The following is a 25,717-nucleotide window of genomic DNA, read 5'->3' as shown; positions in this document are numbered from 1 at the left end:
CTCTATCCCTCCCCTCTCTCTCCCTCCCTCCCCCCCTCTCTATCTCTCCCTCCCCCCCTCTCTGTCCCTCCCTCCCCCCTCTCTATCCCTCCCTCCCCCCCTCTCTATCCCTCCCTCCCCCCCTCTCTATCCCTCCCTCCCCCCCTCTCTATCCCTCCCTCCCCCCCTCTCTATCCCTCCCTCCCCCCTCTCTCCCTCCCTCCCCCCCTCTCTCCCTCCCTCCCTCCCTCGCCCCCTCCCTCCCTCGCCCCCTCTCTCCCTCGCCCCCTCTCTCCCCCTCCCACCCCCTCTCTCTCTCCCCCTCCCCCCTCTCTCTCTCTCCCCCTCCCCCCCTCTCTCTCTCCCCCTCCCCCCCTCTCTCTCTCTCTCCCCCTCCCCCCCTCTCTCTCTCTCTCCCCCTCCCCCCCTCTCTCTCTCTCTCTCTCCCCCTCCCCCCCTCTCTCTCTCTCTCTCTCCCCCTCCCCCCCTCTCTCTCTCTCTCCCCCTCCCCCCTCTCTCTCTCTCTCTCTCTCCCTCCCCTCTCTCTCTCTCTCTCTCTCTCTCCCTCCCCCCCTCTCTCTCTCTCTCCCTCCCCCCCCCTTCTCTCTCGCTCTCCCTCCCCCCTCTCTCTCGCTCTCCCTCCCCTCCATCTCTCACTCTCCCTCCCCCCCCCCCTCCCGCTCAGCGGCACGAACGGCTGCAGAATTCTCCCTGGCTGAAGCACTTTCACACATGTAGGAAGATGGTTTATTCAATCTTTTCTTGGCTTGTAAATGTTTATTCAGTTTGGATTTATTTGTATAATATTTGTAGAAGTATAAATAAGGATTTATTGTCGAATTTAATGAGTTCCCTTCCCCCCCCACCTCGTTCTGGACGCCTAATTTGTAACCTGCGCCTGATTTTTTAATGTGTAGAACAGGTTTTTTCAGTTCTACAAAAATCTTCACTGGCTCCATTTTACTTTAGTTTGGAGTACATTTTCACTGTGGAAACTTTCAAATCAGGCGTCAGTGGCTGGACACGCCCCCTTTTGAAGAAAAAATTCTGTTCCAAAGTGAAACTGTTCTACCTGACTAGAACTGCAGAAAAAAAATGTGGAGAATTGCGATTTCTAAAATAGTCCGTTCTCCACCAGTTGCTCCTAAAAATCAGGCGTGAATCATGTGGAAACTTGGGCCCATGGACAGTAATTGTGCAATTTACATTCTATTAGCCCTAAAACTGTGTAACCTGAGCAAAAAAGCATTTACTTGGGAGAGAAAGCAGACAAAATAAATCTCCTAGCAGGAGTTTATGGTTCAGTTAATAATGATACTTTTGTATCAATGCAGAGTAGTTTTGGGAATGAAGTGATCTAGAAGGTATCAATCAATGCCAGGCCTGAATCCGATGCCCACCTGTACTAACACTAGTGTCAGATTTTTTCCAAGAGGCAATCTCACTGCTTCAAGATCACACAGCTACACTATAATTCCAATACTGTGTGAAGCCGACTTCAGAAGCATCCAGGCAGTTCATTAGAGAATAGTTTTAGAAATGCAATCCCTTTAATTAGTTAGTTAACTTAAAATGATTCCTCAAAAAAGTAATTCTAATCATTCGCAATTAGCTATTGCATGAAATAATGTGATTTTAAATTTGCTATAATAAATAAAAGCATTTTTCACTCATAAGGAGGTATGACTTTGATTCAGATTGAGAAGCGTGTTTCAGTAAATTAAATTCTGGCATGTGTGACAAGCATTTTTTAATGTGTTTTGTTATTCAATCTCATATTAGAGAAATTCTTAAGATCATGTAACCTATCTAAATATAAAGATGAAGGTTTTAAAGGAAAACAGAATTGCTTTATAATCTCTCAAATACACCACAGTAAGCACTCGTGTAGATTGTAAGCAGAACAAATAGTTTCAGAGTGACATAAAGGAAACAGCTGCAAACATTTTGGAGAATATTTCATCATTATTTACATTTATATTCCACAGGTTGTTAGCGTGCAGATGTTCAAGGGAAAAAAACAGTTTAGTCAAGCTCCAGCTTTATTTATGTTGCTGGATAAAAGTATTGAGTGGATAAGTCATCAAAGGCTCGGAAACTATGGAAGATCTCAGATGTCCCATTGTTTTAAGTGGATTTGAATTATATCACTCTAGTATAGTTAGGACCAGTATGGTGACTGGGATTTTCCATCTAGGACCGTTTTTAATTGAAAAGTGACAAACCCACCATGAAAGCAAATTATTGTATTATTTCATTTTTATTGCTCTGAAGTTGAAGGCCCAGTCTGTACTGGAAAGCAGCAAAAGGAGTTCAGGGTAGAAATTGGTTCAAGTCTGTTTTCAATCAGTGCATTGGAGCAACTCAGGCCCCGAATTGATCCTCCTGATTCATTTAAATACAAGAGGCAGGCTGCCAATGTTACTCACACTACTCATTGGCAGCCTGCTTAATGGGGGGGATCAATACTGTGTGCTGCTGGAGGCAGCCTGCACTTAAAGGGAAGGTGCACTTTGGCTGCAAATTGCAGATTGTCGCTAATAGCAGGGACAGGAAAAGCTGCAAGGACCCCCTGTTCCTCTGACACTGCATTGGAGGAAATCAGCAGGTGGAGGGACCGTTTCTATCTACAAGGCGTCAGGAAGTTATTAAGGGAAGCTGCCTGGCACGAGTGGGCAGGGGTGGCAGAATAGGTGAGTGCCAGAAGTATCACCCCTAGGACATGGCTGCAATATCGATAAAGTGCAGTGACTTCACAAGGCCAGCTAAGGTAAGCCTCATAACTCTTATCTCTCAACACTCTATGCACTACCTGCAACCCAATAACTCACAAACTTTACCTCCCCCAATTATCAGAACTCTTCTCCAATCACTGCAGCACACCTCACTGCACATCTTTCTGTTCCGACTGTAGCACTCTGCACCTGCTATTCTCCTTGCCTTTACTTCCCTCACCTCTGCCATTTTTCACAAACCAGCTGCACTATTCTACCCTGACATACACATCCTCAAAATGTCACACTAGGTTAACAATAACACACTCCCTTGCAAAACATGTTCACACACAATAACAGGGAGCAGCCAGCTACAGGAGAAGGGACACCATTCATTCACGTGCTGCCCCTATTTGAAGAATAAATATGGACATCATGGATAGGGGTAGCTGCCAATTTCACAAAAAGGGCCCTGATTTAGGCACAGGACCTTTATTAACATATTTAAATGATGGCTGTGTTTTTATCAGGCGGAAGAATGGGATGGCAATCAAGCACCTGAACCAATATAGTTTCTTGTGCATTTCTGGCACCGGATGTGGCAGAGGTGAGGGAAGTAAAGGCAAGGAGAGTAGCAGGTGCAGAGTGCTGCAGTCGGAACAGAAAGATGTGCAGTGAAGTGTGCTGCAGTGATTGAAGAAGAGTTCTGATAATTGGGGGAGGTAAGGTTTGTGAGTTATTGGGTTTCAGGCAGTGCAAGGCTAAACAGAGAGTGATGAGTTGCCCATTTTGGACTGAAAAACCATGTGAAATGTATACCAATTTTTTGCTGCCTGAACCGATGCAGGTTCCATTTCAATATTGAAAGCAGACTCAGGTGTCCATTTAGACTAGTTGGAGCTTGTGACTAATATTTCCGGGTCTGTAGCTGTCTGACTTGTGGTCTTTAAAGGGCCTGCTAGAGGCTGCTCCAAAAAAAGTCCAACATTTTGTTTGTTGTGGAGTTGGAAGGAGCAGGAGTACACCTTAAACAACTACAAGCCACTTCTGGCTCACACTCATCCCTGTCCCGATTAACTCCTCCAACCTCCCCCAGACTTACTTGTGGACCTCTGCATCAGTCAAAATTGGTTAGATCCAGGCATGCAAGCTGTACCTGACTGGTACCTGCTGCTCGCCAGAATTATGATGATGAAGCCCAATTATGAATTTAGTCTTCGTGCCTCTTTGTGATGGTGTGCCATCGGTGCACTCTCTGAGTTGTTCCCAGTTTCGGATGCTAACAACTTTAGGCCCCAGAGTCATTTTAGGGCATGTATATATGTGTGTCCAATAATATGGGGAGTTGCCATGTAATGCATTGCAAGGACATATGAAATGGGGGTTGCAGCTGAGGCAGGTTGTTGCCTCGCACGATTCTGATGGAAACTGCAATAGTAATGAATTTCTATTGACAGAAAGTTATGCAAAATGGGGGTTGCCTTCACTGCACCACTGCTGCTTGATATAATGGGAGGAGGATGAACAGGAGCAGAGAAGGATACCCAAAGATGTCAGATAGTGTCAAAGGCATACGGTTCAGATTTGCTGCTTTGCCACTCCTCTCATTCATAGGCACAGCTACCTGGCAATGACAGCATAGCATTGCTTCCAGAAGATGAGATTTAGCAGTGAGACAGTTATGGACTGTGATTTCTGCTTCAGGGACTACTGCCAGTGGCCATCAAGGTGACCATAGGTGAACTATTTCCAGTTCTTTCCAGGTTAACACATGGCACAGCAGCAATATCGACCAATTTGCAGTTCACGGATGCCTTAAGCAGGTGACTGATGCTTTATTCAGGAGGGCCAACACTTTTATCTCCACTGACCAGCAAAATAAGCCATCCAATTCCACTAGAGTTGCTGGTGTTCCTCAGGTACAGGAGGTGATTGATGGCATCCTTATGGCCATCCAGGCCCCTAGCAATAACACAATGTCCTACATGAACAGAAAGGTTAGTAGATGCATTAGGGAAAAAGCTGTTTCAGTCTTTTGTATTTTTAGCCAAAGCTGCAAGGTACAAAAGAAGCAGCTGACCAAACCTCTGGGAGGGTGAAATAAATATGGAAGCAGGAAATGGATCAAGTGATGAAGTGAATGCCCTGTTCGATGGCTGGTGAGGTAGAGGTACTGCTGTATGAGACAAGTGTGAGGAGGAATGCCCTGTTTAATACGTCGGAACACCATCCCCAAAGGACAGTGGTGCAGCATACCTGGCAGAAGGTATTGGGCAGGCTCAGCAGTGAGAGAAAGTTGAGGAACAGTTAGTTCAACTTCAGCAGTAGTAAAAACTCAAGTGCAGTGTACAGGATGGATTAAGCAGAGAGCATAAAAAGCAATCATAATGATTGTAGAATGTTGCACTTCACAAAACTAATGTAATTCTTTCAGGTGGTAAATAGATTTGCAAATTAGAAATTGTCAAGTTGCTACAATTTGCTTGGTTTTTCAGAAAACATTTGATAAAGTACTGCACGTGAAGCTTTTAAAGAAGATTAAGGCTTGTAGAATTAGTGGTTAAATAAATTTGCTGAATTGAAAATTGTCCGACAATAGGAAGCAAAAGCTAATGAATGAAAAAAACACTATTTAGGGACTAATAACTAGTAAAGTCCTGCAAAGGAATGTTTTGGGCTCCCTATGATTAAAATGTTTGCTTTGGCTCAGTGATAGCACTCTCACCTCTGAGTCCGAAGGTTCTGGGTTCAAAAAGTATTCCAGAGACTTGAGGACATAATCTAGGCTGACACTTCACTGCAGCATTGAGGGAGTGCTGCAATGTCGAAGATGCAATCTTTTGGATGAGATGGGGGAGGGGTCAGGTGAGGGGAAATTTAGATATCTAAAGCGAAAGGTCACTGCAATAGAGCAGTGCAGCAATTTGGGGTAAACATAAGCCAAGTGTGACAGGAAGGGACAGAGAGTTAAATGGTAGCAGCGCAGCAGAGAATAAGGCCAAAGCAGGGAATAATGGTTAAAAAAAAAAATTAAGGCTCTTTATTTGAAAGCACAAATCATTTGTAATAAGATAGATGAACTAGTGGCACAAATTGAATAAATGGGTTTGATCTAATAGCCATTACAGAGACGTGGTTGCAAGGTGACCAAGGTTGGGAACTAAATGTCCAGGGTACTTGATGTTTCAAAAAGGCAGGCTGAATAGAACATAAGAACATAAGAAATAGGAGCAGGAGTAGGCCATATGTCCCCTCGAGCCTGCTCCGCCATGCAATAAGATCATGGCTGATCTGATCATGCACTCAGCTCCACTTCCCTGCCCGCTCCCCATAACCCTTTACTCCCTATCGCTCAAAAATCTGTCTATCTCCGCCTTAAATATATTCAATGACCCATCCTCCACAGCTCTCTGGGGCAGAGAATTCCATAGATTTACAACCCTGAGAGAAGAAATTCCTCCTCATCTCAGTTTTAAATGGGCGGCCCCTTATTCTAAGATTATGCCCTCTAGTTCTCATCTCCCCCATCAGTGGAAACATCCTCTCTGCATCCACCCTGTCAAGCCCCCTCATAATCTTATATGTCTCGATAAGATCACCTCTCATTCTTCTGAATTCCAATGAGTAGAGGCCCAACCTACTCAACCTTTCCTCAAACGTCAAACCCCCTCATCCCTGGAAGGCCCTTCTTTAATGCTATCTCTCCCTAAATGCCTTTGCCTCTGAAAGTCTGCTACTTGTACGCTCCATACGTAAATTCCACGCCTCCCCCTCATGGCAGGCCTTCTCCCATTGATGCTTGCAGATGAGAGGTCGAGTGGCAGCCAAGGCAAGGGAGAGGATCCTGATGAAGGACCGTCGCGAGGCCTGCAGGACACCCTTGATGAGAGTCAGACAGATGAGCATACTGACAGCATTGAGGACACTGAGTTTTCGAGCACTGCTGACACCCTGAATCTCACTCCATCTTTTGGCAACCTCAGTGAGGAGGAAGAGGAAGGGGAGGACAGTGCTGAGAGCACCATGTCACTGCTTCCACCCACACACGCCAGCTCAGATATTGGGAGTGCGTGGTCTGATGTAATTAGTATAGTAGAGGGGTCTGCATTGGGTGTTGCACTGGGGAATAGTGAGCTGCAGCATGGTGACAGGGCTAGGCACCTCTCCAGGGAGGGGAGTCCGCACCGGAGTTCTGCTGAGCAGGACTCAGATGAGCCCACGATGTTGTGGCTTATGGGGCAAGGGCGGAGGCCAGGCATTCCCAGTTGTTGGGGGCAGTGTCAAGGGTGCCAGAGAGCCTGTCGGAAGTGGTGAGGAGCATGGAGGAATCCACCTCCCGCATAGTCGACAGCTCTGCACACTCCATGGAGCCCATCATTGCCAGTGGGCAGGCAATGGTGGATTCCCAGTCCGTGCGGATCCTGCTGTGATGCCACAAGCTGTAGGTGATGTGGCAGCTGCCATTGCAGCACAGGCACGAGCGAACGAGCACCTCAGTGCTGCTTTGGAGAGGATGGCCGTGGCTCTGCAAGAGTCGACAGAGCCTCTAAGTGCTGTAATATCTGGTGGCTTTGATACTCTGGCTGCTCTCATGCAGTCTCAGGTTGATGCCACCCAAGACCTCAGTGTTGCCTTCGTGGCTGGGTCTACCACGGACCACGGGGGACCTTCTGATGTGTGCCACAGTACCGACCTTAGCTCTCTCAGATTGGTGGTGGTGGTAATGTGCCCTCCCCCCCCCCCCCCGGTGAGTGACCCAGGCTTCTCGGGCCAGGATACGGATGATGCATTCCCTCAGAATCGCAGCATTCCTTGTCCCAGGCCTATCACTCTGCCAGTGCATAGCCTCGCCCAAGCCAAACTAGACTGAACCCTCCCAGGAGGGTGATGACCAGTTTCCAGCCAGGCCTTCCAGGCCCAAAGCTGCTCCCTTGCGCCTGTGCTGCAATGGCAGTTGCCACATCACCTTCAGGTTGCGGGATCACAGCAGGATCCACACGGACATTCTGGGAGTCCAGAAGGACATCTGCAACTTCCACAGGGAAACAGCAGTCTTACCAGACCCATGAGGCAGCCACAGGGGAGACAGTGAGGCAAAGTAGTAGGGTAGGCACGCATAAGGGGTTATTTGGAAATGCACAAGGGTGGCAAATGACGTTTATATGTTACTTTTCTGCACTGTTTAATGTTCTGTTAGTTGTTTGGAATGATATTGATTAAGTATTAAATCTTTATTTTTTGCACCTATATCTGGGCTGGTGTATAATGTGATGGTGGACAATGATGTATCAAGGCACTCATTGGGATGGCCATGGAAAGTAGAATTTGAAGGGTTATGTGGTGATGAAATGATCGGAATCGATAGGGTTGGGATGGTGACGACACCTCCTGGATGGCTCAGGACACTTCTCCTCCTTCTCCTCCTCCTCCTGCTGTTGCCCCTCCTCCTGCGGTGGTTGTTGGTTCGGCCTCGAGCTGCTGTCCACTCATGTCAGGCAGGTTATGCAGCATGCAGCAGATGACTACAAAGATGGAGACCCATTCAGGCAAGTACTGCAATGTGCCACCAGAGCGGTCAAGGCAACAAAACCTTTGTTTAAGCATACTAATGCAGTGCTCAATGATGCACTTGGTCCCAGAATGAACGTCATTATAGGTATGCTCGGCCACAGTCCCGGGGTTGCGAAGTGGAATGAGGAACCAAGTGGACGGGATCTTATCCCCAAGCAGCCATCCACAGTTCTGGTTTGGGCCAGTGAAGAGGGCGGGCACACTGCTCTGACACAGAATGAAGGCATCATGGCTGCTGCCTGGATACCTAGCAGGATCCTTCGCTGATGGTCGCACACCAACGAACATTGAGGGAGTGGTACCCCTTTCTGTGGATAAACAGTTTGGGATGATGCTGTGTGCCTTCATTCTGACATGTGTGCAGTTGATGGCCCCCTGGCGCATTGAGCGATGGGAAGAGAATTGGGAGATGTTTGAAATGTCTGCACTTGCAGACTGGAACGAGCCCGTTGTGTAAAAATTCAAAGCTATTGTTACTTTGGTCGCCACGCCGAGCATTGCCCTCAGCCTTGTGTGAGGCTCCAAATCTGGCCGCAGGACATTCGTGAATCTCAGTCTCCGCACACATTGCTCATTGCTGAGCTGCAAGAAAGAGAACTGACGCCGGTAGACCCAAGGACGGTAGGGCCTCCTTGGCAGAGGTATGTGCTGGGCCCCTCCTATGCCAACTACATGAGCGCCTTCCCCCTCTTCCTCCTCATGTGGAGCCTCTGCAGGCTGCTGTTGGCAAGGCTCCTCGCCCACTGTCTGATGAGGAGGGCCATTGTACCTCACCCTCCTCCTCACGCCATCTCCCTGCTGTCCAGCCTCTGGACGTTGACATCTGCGGACATTTGGGCAGCCATAGCTGCTGCCTCCCTTGCCCACTGCCTGAGGACTCATTGTTAACGGTGATGCCTCACCCTGCATGGCTCCTGGCTTCTGACAATCTGGAGCAGATGTTCCCCTGCCAACATTGAGCCCATTATGGGTGAAGGCATGACCCTCTGTGCAGCAGAGATTTACTCCCACCGGCCACGACTAATGAGGGACAGGGAACATTTTTTATCATTTAGAAAACTTTTCACAATCCTGCTGCCGTTTTAGAAATGTTGAACAAAAAGCTCCGATAAATTTTGATGAAAAAAAGCCTCGAGACATTTTGATTCGCAAAAAGCCTCTCAGCACACATAAGAACATAAGAACATAAGAACTAGGAACAGGAGTAGGCCATCTAGCCCCTCGAGCCTGCTCCGCCATTCAATAAGATCATGGCTGATCTGGCCGTGGACTCGGCTCCACTTACCCGCCCGCTCCCCATAACCCTTAATTCCCTTATTGGTTAAAAATCTATCTATCTGTGACTTGAATACATTCAATGAGCTAGCCTCAACTGCTTCCTTGGGCAGAGAATTCCACAGATTCACAACCCTCTGGGAGAAGAAATTCCTTCTCAACTCGGTTTTAAATTGGCTCCCCCATATTTTGAGGCTGTGCCCCCTAGCTCTAGTCTCCCCGACCAGTGGAAACAACCTCTCTGTCTCTATCTTGTCTATCCCTTTCATTATTTTAAATGTTTCTATAAGATCACCCCTCATCCTTCTGAACTCCAATGAGTAAAGACTCAGTCTGCTCAATCTATCACCATAAGGTAACCCCCTCATCTCCGGAATCAGCCTAGTGAATCGTCTCTGTACCCCCTCCAAAGCTAGTATATCCTTCCTTAAGTAAGGTGACCAAAACTGCATGCAGTACTCCAGGTGTGGCCTCACCAATATCCTACACAGTTGCAGCAGGACCTCTCTGCTTTTGTACTCCAACCCTCTCGCAATGAAGGCCAACATTCCATTCGCCTTCCTGATTACCTGCTGCACCTGCAAACTAACTTTTCATGCACAAGGACCCCCAGGTCCCTCTGCACCGCAGCATAGCCTGACATCAGTGGTGGGAAAAATGTTAGAATCAATTATTAAGGATGAAATAACAGTGCATTTGGAAAGTAGTGACAGGATCGGTCCAAGTCAGCATGGATTTATGAAGGGGAAATCATGCTTGACAAATCTTCTAGAATTTTTTGAGGATGTAACTAGTAGAGTGGACAGGGGAGAACCAGTGGATGTGGTGTATTTGGACTTTCAAAAGGCTTTTGACAAGGTCCCACACAAGAGATTAGTGTGCAAAATTAAAGCACATGGTAAGGGTGGTAATGTATTGATGTGGATAAAGAACTGGTTGGCAGACAGGGAAGCAGAGAGTGGGAATAAACGGGTCCTTTTCAGAATGGCAGGCAGTGACTCGTGGGGTGCTGCAGGGCTCAGTGCTGGGACCCCAGCTATTTACAATATACACCAATGATTTAGATGAAGGAATTGAGTGTAATATCTCCAAATTTATGGATGACACTAAGCTGGGTGGCGATGTGAACTGAGGAGGATGCTAAGAGGCTGCAGGGTGACTTGGACAAGTTAAGTGAGTGGGCAAATGCATGGCAGATGCAGTATAATGTGGATAAATGTGAGGTTATCCACTTTGGCAAAAGCACAAAGGCAGACTATTATCTGAATGGCGTCAGATTAGCAAAAGGGGATGTGCAACGAGACCTGGGTGTCATGGTACATCAGTCATTGAAGGTAGGCATGCAGGTACAGCAGGCAGTAAAGAAAGCAAATGGTATGTTGGCCTTCATAGCGAGAGGATTTGAGCATAGGAGGAGGGGGAGGTCTTACTGCAGTTGTACAGGGCCTTGATGAGGCCTCAGTTTTGGTCTCCTAATCTGAGGAAGGACGTTCTTGCTATTGAGGGTGTGCAGCGAAGATTCACCAGACTGATTCCCGGGATGACAGGACTGACATATGAAGCGAGACTGGATCGACTGGGCCTGTATTCACTGGAGTTTAGAAGAATGAGAGGGGATCTAATAGAAACATATAAAATACTGACTGGACTGGACAGGTTAGATGCAGGAAGAATGTTCCCGATGTTGCAGGAAGTCCAGAACCAGGGGACACAGTCTAAGGATAAGGGGTAAGCCATTTACGACAGAGATGAGGAGAAACTTCTTCACTGAGTTGTTAACCTGTGGAATTCTCTGCCGCAGCGAGTTGTTGATGCCAGTTCGTTGGATATATTCAAGAGGGAGTTAGATATGGCCCTATGGCTAAGGGGATCAAGGGGTATGGAGAGAAAGCAGGAAAGGGGTACTGAGGTGATGATCAGCCATGATCTTATTGAATGGTGGTGCAGGCTCGAAGGGCCAAATGGCCTACTCCTGCACCTATTTTCTATGTTTCTATGTTTCTATGTTGTAATTCCTCCCCATTCAAATAATATTCCCTTTTACTGTTTTTTTTCCCAAGGTGGATGACCTCACACTTTCTGACATTGTATTCCATCTGCCAAACCTTAGCCCATGGGCTTAACCTATCTCAATCTCTTTGCAGCCTCTCTGTGTCCTCTACACAACCTGCTTTCCCAATAATCTTTGTGTCATCTACAAATTTTGTTACACTACACTCTGTCCCCTCTTCCAGGTCATCTATGTATATTGTAAACAGTTGTGGTCCCAGCACCGATCCCTGTGGCACACCACTAACCACCGATTTCCAACCCGAAAAGGACCCATTTATCCCGACTCTCTGCTTTCTGTTAGCCAGCCAATTCTCTATCCATGCTAATACATTTCCTCTGACTCCGCGTACCTCTATCTTCCGCAGTAACCTTTTGTGTGGCACCTTATCGAATGCCTTTTGGAAATCTAAATACACCACATCCATCGGTACACCTATATCCACCATGCTCATTATATCCTCAAAGAATTCCAGTAAATTAGTTAAACATGATTTCTGCTTCATGAATCCATGCTGTGCTCTCCCATTGTGCACCGACCCTAAAAGCTGGCGGGGGCACTGTCAGTAAAAGGGCCGGCTTTTTAAAGGTGAAAATGGTTTCGGGGGCAGAGCGGCAGCAGTGCGCACTTTGATCGCGTCATCACTGCCACAAGCACAATACCGCCATGAAAGTCAGTCGATCGCGGCGGAGGTCCACACCGCCGCAAAATCTCCCAGGCCAAATTTCTGTCGCAGCGGCCAGTTGATGGCAAAGCGGTGGCCACGGGATTCCGCCGCATGGCTGCCGCAAACAGGCGGTAACGGGTTTTACCGAGACCCTGAATTTCGATCCTAGGGCTCATGGGATTGGAGGTAAACGGGTATTTTTCAGGTTGGCAGACTGTACCTAGTGGGGGCCTCAGCTATTTACAATCTATATTAATGACCTAGATGAAGGGACCGAGTGTAATGTATCCAAGTTTGTTGACGATACAAAGCTAGATGGGATAGTAAGCTGTGAGGAGAACACAAAGCATCTGCAAACGGATATAGATAGACTAAGTGAGAGGGCAGTAAGGTGACAGATGGAGTATAATGTAAGCAAATGTGAGGTTATTCACTTTGGTATGAAGAATAGAAAAAAACAAATTTTAAATGGTGAGAAACTTTTAAGTGTTCAGAGAGATTTGGGTGTTCATGTGCATGACACACAAAACTAGCATGCAGGTACAGCAAGCAATAAGGAAGGCAAATGGTGTGTTGTCCGTTATTGCACGGGAATTGGAGTATAAGAGTAAGGAAGTCTTGCTACAATTGTACAGGGTGTTGGTGAGACCACATCTGGAGTATTGTGCACAGTTTTGGTCTCCTTATCCAAGGAAGGATATACTTGCCCTGGAGGCAGTACAACTGAGGTTCACAAGATTGATTCCTGGGATCAGATGGCTGTCTTATGATGAGAGATTGAGTGGGCCTATACACTCGAGTGTAGAAGAATGAGAGGTGATCTCATTGAAACATACAAGATTCTGAAGGGGATTGATGGGGAAGATGCTGAGAGGTTCTTTCCCCTGGCTGGAGTGTCTAGGACTAGGGGGCACGATCTCAGGATAAGGTGAAGGCCATTTAAGACAGAGATGAAGTGGAATTTCTTCACTCAGAGGGTTGTGAATCTTTGGAATTCTCTGCCCCAGAGGGTTGTGGATGCTGAGGCTCTGAATGTATTCAAGGCTGAGATAGATAGATTTTTGGAGTCTATGGGGATCGGGCAGGAAAGTGGAGTTGAGGTCGATGATCGGCCATGATCTTATTGAATGGTGGAGCAGGCTCAAGGGGCCGTAGGGCCTACTTCTGCTCCTATTTCTTATGTCTTATGTCTTCTGTTAAACCGAGGTCCTACTGCCCTCTCAGGTGGACATAAAAGATCCCATGGCATTATCCAAAGAAGAATAAGGGAGTTCTCCAAGGGCTTGGCCAATACTTATCCCTTAACCAACACTTCAAACAGATTATCAGGTCATTTATTTAATTGCTGTTTATGGGATCAGGCTGTGTGCAAATTGGCTGTGTGCAAATTGGCTGCAGCGTTTCCTGCATTACAGCAATGACTACACTTCAAAATAATTTCATTGGCTGTAAAGTGTTCTGGAAAGTCCAGAGGTCGTGAAAGGCGCTATATAAATGCAAGTTTTTCTTTTTCTTTTTAAGCAATATGAAGAAACCTATTTCTAATAATGATATAAAACTTGCTAATGACAGCAAGTTTTATGTAAAAACCAATACCATAACGGAGACTGATAGCATTCAAAGAAATCAGCACAAACTAAACAGAAGGAATAAGGAATGACAATGGATGTTAATGTTGTAACATGTAAGGTAATACATGTTTAAATGAAAGATATTTGTATTTGCTGATTGGGTATTCAATTAGCAAAGGTAGCAAATACATTTTTGGGTGTATTTATTAAAGTTATCACAAAAGGTAATCAAGCATCATTTCTCACAAGTTACTGTAATCTGATATAATGCATCAATAAAATCATATTTAGGATATGGTATGCAAAATTGTATCCTCAATCTTTCAAAGTATATTAATAGTTGCAGAAAGTTCAGGGCTTAGAGATTTAAGCTGTGAAGAGAGACTCACAAAATTGAACGTATTTTTTATTGGAGAAAAGATTTGAGAATGGACATAATCTAGCTTTTCAAAATGATGCAAAATTACAGGTCTCAGTAAGAATTTTGTTTTTTAAATTGCAGGAAAATTGATACCCAAACTTGAAAAATCTTAATTGCACTGATATCCAGCCTGCTGTGCCTCTATTTTTGGGCTGGGATCTACACTAGTGCATTAATCACGTAAATCTAGAAATTTTTTGTATGTGAGTCAGGCAATGCAAATGAGCGGCAGTAGATGTCGATAAACATATTTCAGAAGCAGTGTAAATGATCAAGGAATTTATTGGGTGGTGATGTTGCAGCGTAAGATTCAATCATGGCTTTCAAAAGGGAGTTGGATAAGTACCTGAAGAAAAAACAAACTGCAGAGCTACGGGGAAAGGGCAGCGGAGTGGAGCTTACAGAGAGCTGGTATGGGCTCGACAGGCAGAATGGCCTCCTTCTGTGTTGTAACCATTCTATGATTCTATATATGTTCTTGGGGAAGAACGGCACCGAGCCGCTGTTATGATGAAACTTTCCAGGAAATTCAGGACCAGATATTTTTGTCTTTGGGTTTATATAGTTTTAAAAAGCCAGGGTAACTAAGTATAAAAATAGCTTGGTTTAGGATATCTGTATGGAATTTCCCTTTGTTATGTGGTAACGTTTTTCTGGAGTATGAGCAACATACCTGGTTGAAATGCAAATAGCTTTTGTCACTTTAGACTAATATTCAACATTTTATATTGCATATTAATTCACAGTTTTTGTCAATCAAATTAATTGGAATGCAACCTAATTACTTTAATCTACATTAATATATTTGCTTTTAGATTGCTTGTCAGTAGTTAACTGCTGGAATTATTTGGCCATTTGTTCTCAAACTAGTTGATCAAACAAAGCTCCATTGTAATTTGCAGTTTAGGATTGATGTTATTGTATGGAGAAAAACATCACTGTTGTTTTCATCATTAATGTAATCATGATTGATGGATCATACCATCTTCAAAGGAACTGTTTGACCTTTCATAAAGCTTAGCAGCTGTAGCCATTGTGTTACTACATGCATGGAGGTGACAGAATTCATTAAGTAATACCTGTGAAATTGTGCATTGTCAAGAATTCCCAAGAGCAGTAATTGGCCAACCAATTCTTTTAAACTGACATTGTAGTTGCAATTCGTGGTGGCTGGTGTGCAACGGCCACTCCATGTTTAAAAAAAAAATCCAAGCACAGGCATCTTCCACGCTTCAAGATGTAGTTTGGGAACTGGAATAATAGGTCCTTCATTGAAACACTTGTGAACTCATCCCTTTTTGGCATGGAAGCAAGTCATCCTTGTTTTGGGGGACTGCCTATGATGATGAATTACCACAAATACTATATAGGGCTAGAACCTCCACTTTTTTTGCCTGCTTAACGCCTACTTAATGTCCATTTTACTGCTGAAATGACGTATAACGCCCATATATCGCCCATTTTGGCACAAAATGGAAACTGGCAGGCATTTTTAGGAAACTTATCGTTGAGCGTTACTTTCCGCTTAACGCCGAGAAAAAATATTACTGCCCGCCAACTTTTTTGGGGTGGAATCAGCAGGATGGGCAAATTCAACGCCCATAATATTGCCCAGGGTTACACTCAGGATTGCTACCAGTGCCACGTGTTAGTCAGAATAGAAATCGCAGGATAGCTCAGATGAATACGTGGCTTGAGGAGTGATGCAAAAGGGAGGGATTCAAATTCCTGGGACATTGAACCGGTTCTGGGGGAGGTGGGACCAGTACAAACCGGATGTCTGCACCTGGGCAGGACCGGAACCAATGTCCTAGGGGGAATGTTTGCTAGTGCTGTTGGGGAGGAGTTAAACTAACATGGCAGGGGAATGGGAACCTATGCAGGGAGACAGAGGGAAATAAAATGGAGGCAGAAGCAAAAGATAGAAAGGAGAGTAGTAAAAGTGGAGGGCAGAAAAACCCAAGGGAAAAAACAAAAAGGGCCACATTACAGCAAAATTCTAAAGGGGCAAAGTATATTAAAAAGACAAGCCTGAAGACTCTGTGCCTCAATGCGAGGAGTATTCGGAATAAGGTGGACGAATTAACTGCGCAGACAGCAGTTAACGGATATGATGTAATTGGCATCACATAGACACGGCTCCAGGGTGACCAAGGCTGGGAACACAACATCCAGAGGTATTCAACATTTAGGAAGGATAGGCAGAGAGGAAAAGGAGGCAGGGTGGAGTTGCTGGTTAAAGAGGAAATTAATGCTGTAGTAAGGAGGGACATTAGCCTGGATGATGTAGAATCGGTATGGGTGGACCAAAAGGCAGAAAACACTAGTGGGAGTTGTGTACAGATCACAAAACAGTAGTAGTGAGTTTGGGGACAGCATCAAACAAAAAATAAGGGATGTGTGCAATAAAAGTACAGCAGTTATCATGGGCGACTTTAATCTACATATTGATTGGGCTAACCTAACTGGAGCAATGTGGTGGAGGAGGATTTCCTGGAGTGTATTTGGGATGGTTTTCTAGACCAATATGTGGAGGAACCAACCAGAGAGCTGGCCATCCTAGACTGGGTGATGTGTAATGAGAAGGGACTAATTAGCAATCTTGTTGTGCAAGGCCCCTTGGGGAAGAGTGACCATAATATGGCAGAATTCTTTATTAAGCTGGAGAGTGACACAGTTAATTCGGAAACTAGGGTCCTGAACTTAAGGAAAGGTAACTTCAACGGTATGAGGCGTGAATTGGGTAGAATAGACTGGCGAATGATACTTAAAGAGTTGACAGTGGATAAGCAACGGCAAACATTTAAAGATCACATGGATAAACGTCAGCAATTGTACATCCCTGTCTGGAGTAAAAATAAAACTGGGAAGGTGGCTCAACCGTGGCCAACAAGGGAAATTAAGGATAGTGTTAAATTCAAGGAAGAGGCATTAAATTGGCGAGAAAAAGCAACAAACCTGAGGACTGGGAGAAATTTAGAATTCAACAGAGGAGGACTAAGGGTTTAATTAAGAGGGGGAAAATAGAGTACGAGAGGAAGCTTGCAGGGAATATAAAAACTGACTGCAAAAGCTTCGATAAATATGTGAAGAGAAAAAGATTAGTGAAGACAAACGTAGGTCCCTTGCAGTCAGATTCAGGTGAACTTATAATGGGGACAAAGAAATGGCAGACCAATTGAACAAATACTCCCGTTCTGTCTTCACGAAGGAAGACACAAATAACCTTCTGAATGTACGAGGGGACAGTGGGTCTCGTGAGAAGGAGGAACTGAAAGATATCCTTATTAGTCAGGAAATTGTGTTAGGGAAATTGATGGGATTGAAGGCCGATAAATCCTTGGGGCCTGATAGTCTGCATCCCAGAGTACTTAAGAAAGTGGCCCTAGAAATAGTGGATGCATTGGTGATCATTTTCCAACAGTCTATCGACTCTGGATCAATTCCTATGGACTGGATGGTAGCTAATGTAACACCATTTTTTTTAAAAGAAGGGAGAGAGAAAATGGGTAATTATAGACCGGTTAGCCTGACATCAGTAGTGGGGAAAATGTTGGAATCAATCACTAAGGATGAAATAGCAGCGCATTTGGAAAGCAGTGACAGAATCGGTCCAAGTCAGCATGGATTTATGAAAGGGAAATCATGCCTGATGAATCTTCTGGAATTTTTTGAGGATGTAACTAGCAGAGTGGACAAGGGAGAACCAGTGGATGTGGTGTATTTGGCTTTTGACAAGGTCCCGCACAAGAGATTGGTGTGCAAAATTAAAGCACATGGTATTGGGGGTAATGTACTGACATGGATAGAGAACTGGTTGGCAGACAGTAATATTGAGTTCAGTATTGGTCTCCTAATTTGAGGAAGGACGTTTTTGCTATTGAGGGAGTGCAGCGAAGGTTCACCAGACTGATTCCAGGGATGGCTGGACTGTTATATGAGGAGAGACTGGATCAACTGAACCTTTATTCACTGGAGTTTAGAAGGATGAGAGGGGATCTCATAGAAACGTATAAGATTCTGACGGGGCTGGACAGGTTAGATGCGGGAAGAATTTTCCCGGTGTTGGAGAAGTCCAGAACCAGGGGACATAATCTTAGGATAAGGGGTAGGTCATTTAGGAGTGAGATGAGAAGAAAGTTCTTCACTCAGAGAGTTGTTAACCTATGGAATTCCCTGCCGCAGAGAGTTGTTGATGCCAGTTCATTGGCTATATTCAAGAGGGAGTTAGATATAGCCCTTACGGCTAAGGGATCAAGGGGCATAGAGAGAAAGCAGGAAACGGGTACTGAGGGAATGATCAGCCATGATCTTCTTGAATGGTGGCGCAGGCTCGAATGACAGAATGGCCTACTCCTGCACCTATTTTTATGTTTCTATTTTTCCGCGCGGAATTAACGCCGAGGTTCAATATTAATGCCCGACAACTGTTTTTTGTCGTAAAGAGCATATTTACCCAAACTAGCGGCCATGGAGATTGCCCATAGTCGATTTCACCACTTCGCACACATTTCGCCCACAATATCGCTCGCTCAAAAAAATGCCCACAAAAAGTGGAACTAACCGGAACGAATTACAGTGTTATGGATGCCATGCTGTAGATCACATGTCGCGTCCTTTAAAAGATTGCTGTGCTTCAACCTTGGCGGAGTTCGGATGTACTCTGCAGGTCATTGGAGTTGATGTGAACATCTCTTTAAAAACATCTTGACCACACTGTGAACGATTGGAATTGAAGAGGGTGCTCGTCGGGACATTCCTTCTTTGTGTGCAATCGGTGGAAAACAGAGAACCATTGCAATGGGGCCTGTCCTTTCTCACCCTCTCTTGGTGACCAAATACATGCAGCAGGCTCGACATCGCCGAAGGAACGCTGCACTGCATTATGTGCCCAAAGTACGAAGTGACAGACAGATGAGGAGGCCCAGACGTTACACCCCCCACAAGTACAAGGAGAAGCAGTCTTACCTCGACTTGCCCGACACCACCTGCCTTTGGAGACTGCGCTTCCACAAGGAGGTTATCACTGAGGTATGCCAGCTGATTAGGGCAGACCTGTAGCCTGATAGCACCATCAGAACGGCACTGTCCGTCGAGGTCAAAGTCACCACGGCACTGTCAATCTACGCCTCGGGTTCTTTTCAGGCCACAGCCGACGACATTTGTGGACTTTCTCAGCATGCCACACATTGCTGCATTAGACAGGTCACTGAAGCCCTGTACACACGCAGGAGGGACTTGATCAGCTTTCCTATGACCAGGGAGGCACAGAGTGAGAGGGCTCTAGGATTCTCCAGAATTGCAAACTTACCCAAGGTGCAGGGAGCAATCGACTGTACGCACATCGATGCGGCCACCTTTTCAGGATGCTGAGGTTTTCAGGAACCGCAAGGGATTCCACTCCCTGAATGTCCAGCTGGTTGTCGACCACCAGTAAATTATACTGGCAGTGAATGCTCAATTTCCGGGCAGCATCCATGATGTGCACCTTCTGTGTGAGAGCACTGTATCTGACTTGTTTAACAATGAGCCACAAGGTCAATGCTGGATGCTTGGTGACAAACGATAGCTTCGTCACCTGGCCGATGAACCCCCTGCATGACACCCACACCGAGGCTGAGAGGCGATACAACGCGAGCCACAGAGCAACTCGCAATATCGTGGCGAAAACCATTGGAGTACTGAAGCAGCGCTTCAGATGCCTGGACCACTCGGGAGGCGAGCTCCAATACCACTCTGAGCAGGTAGCTCAATTCATTTTGGTCTGCTCCATGCTACACAACTTGGCTATCAGGAGGAGACAAGAATTACCTGATGAGCCTGACAGTCCACCTCATCAGAGAGAGGAAGAGGAGGACGAGGAGGCGGGCGCTGACATCGAGCCAGACAATCAGGCTGAAGCCATGCCCCCGCCCCCCTGTAGATCGCATGAAAGGGCCCCTGGTGGCATGATAGCTACAAGAGCCTTACGTCAGAAGTTCATCAATGATCGGTTTGCCTGAAAGAATGTTGGTGTTATTTACAAGGCTAACACACTGCTGGGTGTGCAGGTCATACATCAATGGTGGGCATCACCTTGGTGACAGTTTAAGTTGATTGAAGTTAAATGTGATTATACCCTTTGATGTTAAGGAATCACCAGCATGTAATGGTGCAGCTATTTGAGCCAATGTTCTGCAAGGTTTTGTTAAATAAAAAACATTTAAACCGAATATTAGTCTGAAATCATCAGTATTTCTATAGAAACCAACCCCCCCCCCCCCCCCCAACTCCGTTTCTCCTCCCCACCTCTACCCTCCTGACTCCAAGTTGCCTGGCCGAGGAGCTCCTCAGGCGATGCTTCATTGGGGGGGGGGGGAGGGGTGGTGGTGACGGCCGAAGCGCTGCTTGGACAGATACGGGAGGGGACGGTCCCAAGGTGGGAGCGTGCTCCAAGCCATAAGCAAGATGTTGCTGCTGGCTCTCAGGTGTGGTTGGCAATGGGGGTGTGTCACCTTGGGGCTTGGGGTGCAGTGCGGCGCTCCGGGACCACTGGAAGCCCGCTGCCACCAGTGTTCTTGGCTACCAGCTCCAGGGCCTCTTCCATCTCTTCCACGTTATCTATTATTTGTTGGACAAAAACTCGGTGCCAACTACGTTCTTGGTGCTTAGTAGGCTTTTTGCTGCTGGTGAATCTCCCTCGTGCCTCCCACAACAGCCAAACAAGCACACACCACAGCCACACACGCTTTCAGTGCCTCTGAGCTCCCTCTTCTGTGCATGTCATGATGACCCTTGACCTCCTGAATTGTGAGAATCTAGCGTTGCCATGCCGTTGCTAAGGACAGCCACACTTGATGGCAGAAGAATTTAACGTTACCGCCCATTTGATATCGCTCGCGGTAACGGCCATTTTCAAAAATGTAAACTAGGTGTTTTGAGAATGGGCGACAAGCTGGTGATCTGAAAACCCTTTTTTAATGCCCACGCCAGAAATAACGCCATTTTTGGGCGACGAGCTCAAAAGTGGAGGTTCTAGCCCATAGTATTTTGCCTATGTTTCTGCCGTGAGTCATATTATTTGTAAATAATTCCAGACAATTGTTTAGCCTGTAAAATGTGGTCTAGCTTTATGAATATGTTCTACCTACTAAATTGAAAGGCAATGTAATTGGCATCTATGTGTTCTCCAGTAAGCAACGACTGGGATTAATAGTGTGGTAAAGAGTCGATCACCTCAGCGATGTTACATGAAAGTTGGACCGGCAATTTTCCGGTAATGTTCCGGTCCAACTTTCAACTTTTTAAGCAAAATGGGTGATAGCCTGCCTTTTTGGGCGATATATGGGCACTAGCCCAGCGATCTGAAGTGGAAAGTGGAAAGTCTAGCCCTAAAAAACAGAAGCTTCAGTTTGTAAAAGCTGCAGTCTGCTTTTGGAACTCATTGTCAAGTAGCTCAAATAAAGGATGGGTGTTGGAGCATGACATGATCAGAAGAATTTTATCACCATATATTAGCAAGTGTGTGAAATGGACTTTCAGCAAAACCAATTAACATAATGTTGATTAGCTTTTATTAAAAGGATCTAGCTAAATTAAATTAAGGATACATATCAGTGATAAGTGCTCTATGGAACACCATGGCCAGGAAATTCCTCGGAGCTGCTTCCACTCCACTGATGTTACTTTGCCGGCGATGCAGTGGAAACCCCGCTTACGTATATGAATGGGGTTTCTGCTGAAAATTCCGATGAAGTTACACTAGCAGAGTGGGAGCAGTTCTGAGGGATTTTCCGGCCCGTGTGTTCTGTATTGTTTGGTGAATGGTTGTACCATTTGTGCAAAGCGTCTGTTCAAAATTGAATCACCTATATTGGAAGACTGAAGTAGCATTGGGCATTTTCATTCAAGTTACATTTGGGGGTTCTGACAGGAATTTCAGAGAATTTTTAACTTCTTGGTTAACGTCCTCAATAGATTGGGTTTGGGAGAGCCCACGATATAGGTAATTTTAGATGTGTGGAGGCAATAAGCTAAATGACCTTTCTTAGAAACATAGAAAATAGGTGCAGGAGTAGGCCATTTGGCCCTTCGAGCCTGCACCACCATTCAATATGATCATGCAACTTCAGTACCCCATTCCTGCTTTCTCTCATTACCCCTTGATCCCTTTAGCCATAAGGGTCACATCTAACTCCCCTTTGAATATATCTAACGAACTGGCCTCAACAACTTTCTGTGGTAGAGAATTCCACAGGTTCACAATTCTGAGTGAAGACGTTTCTCCTTATCTCGGTCCTAAATGGCTTACCCCTTAACCTTAGACTGTGTCCCCTGCTTCTGGACTTGCCCAACATCGGGAACATTCTTCCTGCATCTAACCTGTCCAATCCCGTCAAAATGTTATATGTTTCTATGAGATCCCCTCTCATTCTTCTAAATTCCAGTGAATATAAGCCTAGTCAATCCAGTCTTTCTTCATATGTCAGTCCTGCCATCCCGGGAATCAGTCTGGTGAATCTTCGCTGCACTCCCTCAATAGCAAGAATGTCCTTCCTCAGATTAGGAGACCAAAACAGTACACAATATTCAAGGTGTGACCTCACCAAGGCCCTGTACAACTGCAGTAAGACCTCCTTGCTCCTATACTCAAAGTTTCTCGCCATTTGCCTTCTTCACTGCCTGCTGTACCTGCATGCCAACTTACAATGATTGATGTACCATGACACCCAGGTGTCATTGCACCTCCCCTTTTCCTAATCTGTCACCATTCAGATAATATTCTGCCTTCCTGTTTTTGCCACCAAAGTGGATAACCTCACATTTATCTACATCTGCCATGCATTTGGATCTCACCTAACCTGTCCAAGTCACCCTGCAGCCTCTTAGCATCCTCCTCACAGCTCACACTGCCACCCAGTTTAGTGTCATCCGCAAACTTGGAGATATTACATTCAATTCCTTCGTCTAAATCATTCATGTATATTGTAAATAGCTGGGGGTCCCAGCACTGAACCTTGTGGCACCCCACTAGTCACTGCCTGCCATTCTGAAAAGGACCCGTTTATTCCTTCTCTTTGCTTCCTGTCTGCCAACCAGTTCTCTATCTATATCAGTACATTAGCCCCAATACCACGTGCTTTAATCTTGCACATCAATCTCTTGTATAGGACCTTGTCAAAAGCCTTATGAAAGTCCAAATACACCACATCCACTGGTTCTCCCTTGTCCACTCTACTAGTTATATCCTCAAAAAATTCTAGAAGATTTGTCAAGCATGATTTCCCTTTCATAAATCCATGCTGACTTGGACCGATCCTGTCACTGCTTTCCAAATGCGCTGCTGTTACATCTTTAATAATTGATTCCAACATTTTTCCCACTACTGATGTCAGGCTAACCGGTCTATAATTCCCTGTTTTCTCTCTCCCTACTTTTTTTTAAAAAGTGGGGTTATATTAGCTACCCTCCAATCTATAGGAACCGATCCAGAGTCTATAGAATGTTGGAAAATGACCACCAATGCATTCATTATTTCTAGGGCCACTTCCTTAAATATTCTTAGATGCAGACTATCAGGCCCTGGGGATTTATCAGCCTTCATTCCCATAAATTTCCCTAACAATATTTCCTGACTAATAAAGATTTCCTTCAGTTCCTCCTTCTCGCTAGACCCTCGGTCCCCTAGTATTTCTGGAAGGTTATTTGTGTCTTCCTTAGTGAAGACAGAACCAAAGTATTTGTTCAATTGGTCTGCCATTTCTTTGTTCCCCATTATAAATTCACCTGATTCTGACTGCAAGGGACCTACATTTGTCTTCACTAATCTTTTTCTCTGCACATATCTATAGAAGCTTTTGCAGTCAGTTTTTATGTTCCCTGCAAGCTTACACTCCTACTCTATTTTCCCCCTCCTAATTAAACCCTTTGTCCTCCTCTGCTGAATTCTTATTCCACACATTTTTATTTGTTTGACATACTGTTACATGTTAAATCCTATATATCACATAACCGATCAGTTGAAGTTGATGTTTTGCCTGAGAGTATTTTTTGTGTGTACAGTGCAAGAAAAAAATCATTGCTCTATGTATGTGCTATTCTGCATCATCTTTCCATACGCGGTGCGCACCATCCTATGTTTTAAAAGAAGACTGGTATTGATATTGTGCCTTATATCCGACAGAAGTATTTCAAAGTACTTTACACATGTAGCAACAACTGGCATTTATATAGCATACTTAATGTGGAAAAAATTCCCAAGGTGTTTCATAGAGGTGTATGGGAAAACATGGACATCGAGCCATATAAGGAGAGGTGACATATGCTTGATCGAAGGAGGGTCTTAAAGGAGGAGAGGTAAGTTGAGAGGCAGAGGAATTTAGGAAGGGCATTCTAGAGCGTGGGGCCCAGGCAGCTGGCAGCATGACCATCAATGGTGGAGTGAAGGAAGGGGGTTGCTCAAAAGGCCAAAATAAGAGGCACATGCTGGGTAGGTAGGGGACTTGTTTGGCTGGATAAGATTACAGAGATAAGGAAAGGCAAAGCCATGAAGGAATTTAAGTGCAAGGATTAAAATTTTAAATGGGAGGCATTGGGGACCAGGAGGCAATGTAGGTCAGAAAGGTTGGGTTGATGTGTCACCAGGACTTGGTATGAGAAAAGATATGGGTAGCAAAAACACAGCTCTACCAACCTGTCTCAACCCCTGAACAGCTTCTGTGTTCTCAGAGTCCTTGTCCAAAATCCAATCTTATATGAGCCACTATTTCCTCCTGCTAAACATAGCCTGGGGAAAGTTTGACTTGGTAGGAAAGGGGAAGAATGAGAAGCAGCAGAAGCAACTGAACAGATAGTCCTAATCTTAATGACAAAGAAGTCCGTGAGGAGTCCCCTCCTCGAACTTGTTGGACGTGGAGGTGAAGGAGGCAGGGGAGAAAGGCTTGAGGAAACAGGTGGTTTTGGGGGAAAGAAGCTTCGGGGTATCTTTGCTCTCCACGATGAACCTGGAGTAGTGGATTTTTTTGGTAGAGGAATGTGAGGCCTGATAGTTCATGATGTGATCCAGCTAGACTTGGTGATGGATGACTAAACCAGTTGTACACCAGATATGCTCATATCTGCACCCCCTGAACTTGAGGGAGTGAAGATTGGGGCCATACTGGGGGATGACCAAGATGGGAGGTGGAACTTCATGGGTCCGAAATTAATGAACCTACCGCCGGGTAGCGGCGGATTTTTTGGCGGTATTTCTTTGTTTTGGGCAGTCTTCCATTTGTTGGGAGTTTCATCAGGGCCTTACGCCGGCGGTTTAGAAATACCACTGGGGAGCAGACCACCGGCGTGCAACGCTGGGAAAACCATTCCCGCCCGAGTTTGTTGGGAACGGTGCTCCGTATTTGTTGGAAAAAAAAGCACTCAGTCGGACCAGCCTTTCTATGGATGATAGATGTGAAATCCTGCAAAAAAAGGTAAGTGAACGTTTGTTTTCTA

At 45.5% G+C, this 25,717-nt stretch overlaps 1 protein-coding gene across 1 annotated transcript in view; it reads left to right on the top strand.

The window, feature by feature from the left end:
• Positions 1-658: 658 nt before the first annotated feature.
• Positions 659-25,717, top strand: part of LOC139262125 (E3 ubiquitin-protein ligase Midline-1-like) — a 141,901-nt gene continuing 116,842 nt past the window's right edge. Inside the window, exon 1 of the mRNA XM_070877274.1 lies at positions 659-713. The gene's annotated coding sequence lies outside the window, so the exon portion shown is untranslated. The remainder of the gene's footprint in view (positions 714-25,717) is intronic.

This window comes from Pristiophorus japonicus, chromosome 4, assembly GCF_044704955.1.
Source record: "Pristiophorus japonicus isolate sPriJap1 chromosome 4, sPriJap1.hap1, whole genome shotgun sequence".
Classification (NCBI taxonomy): Eukaryota; Metazoa; Chordata; class Chondrichthyes; family Pristiophoridae; genus Pristiophorus; species Pristiophorus japonicus.
The sequence above is the reverse complement of the archived record's forward strand: the minus strand, read 5'-3'. Positions and strand labels throughout refer to the sequence as shown.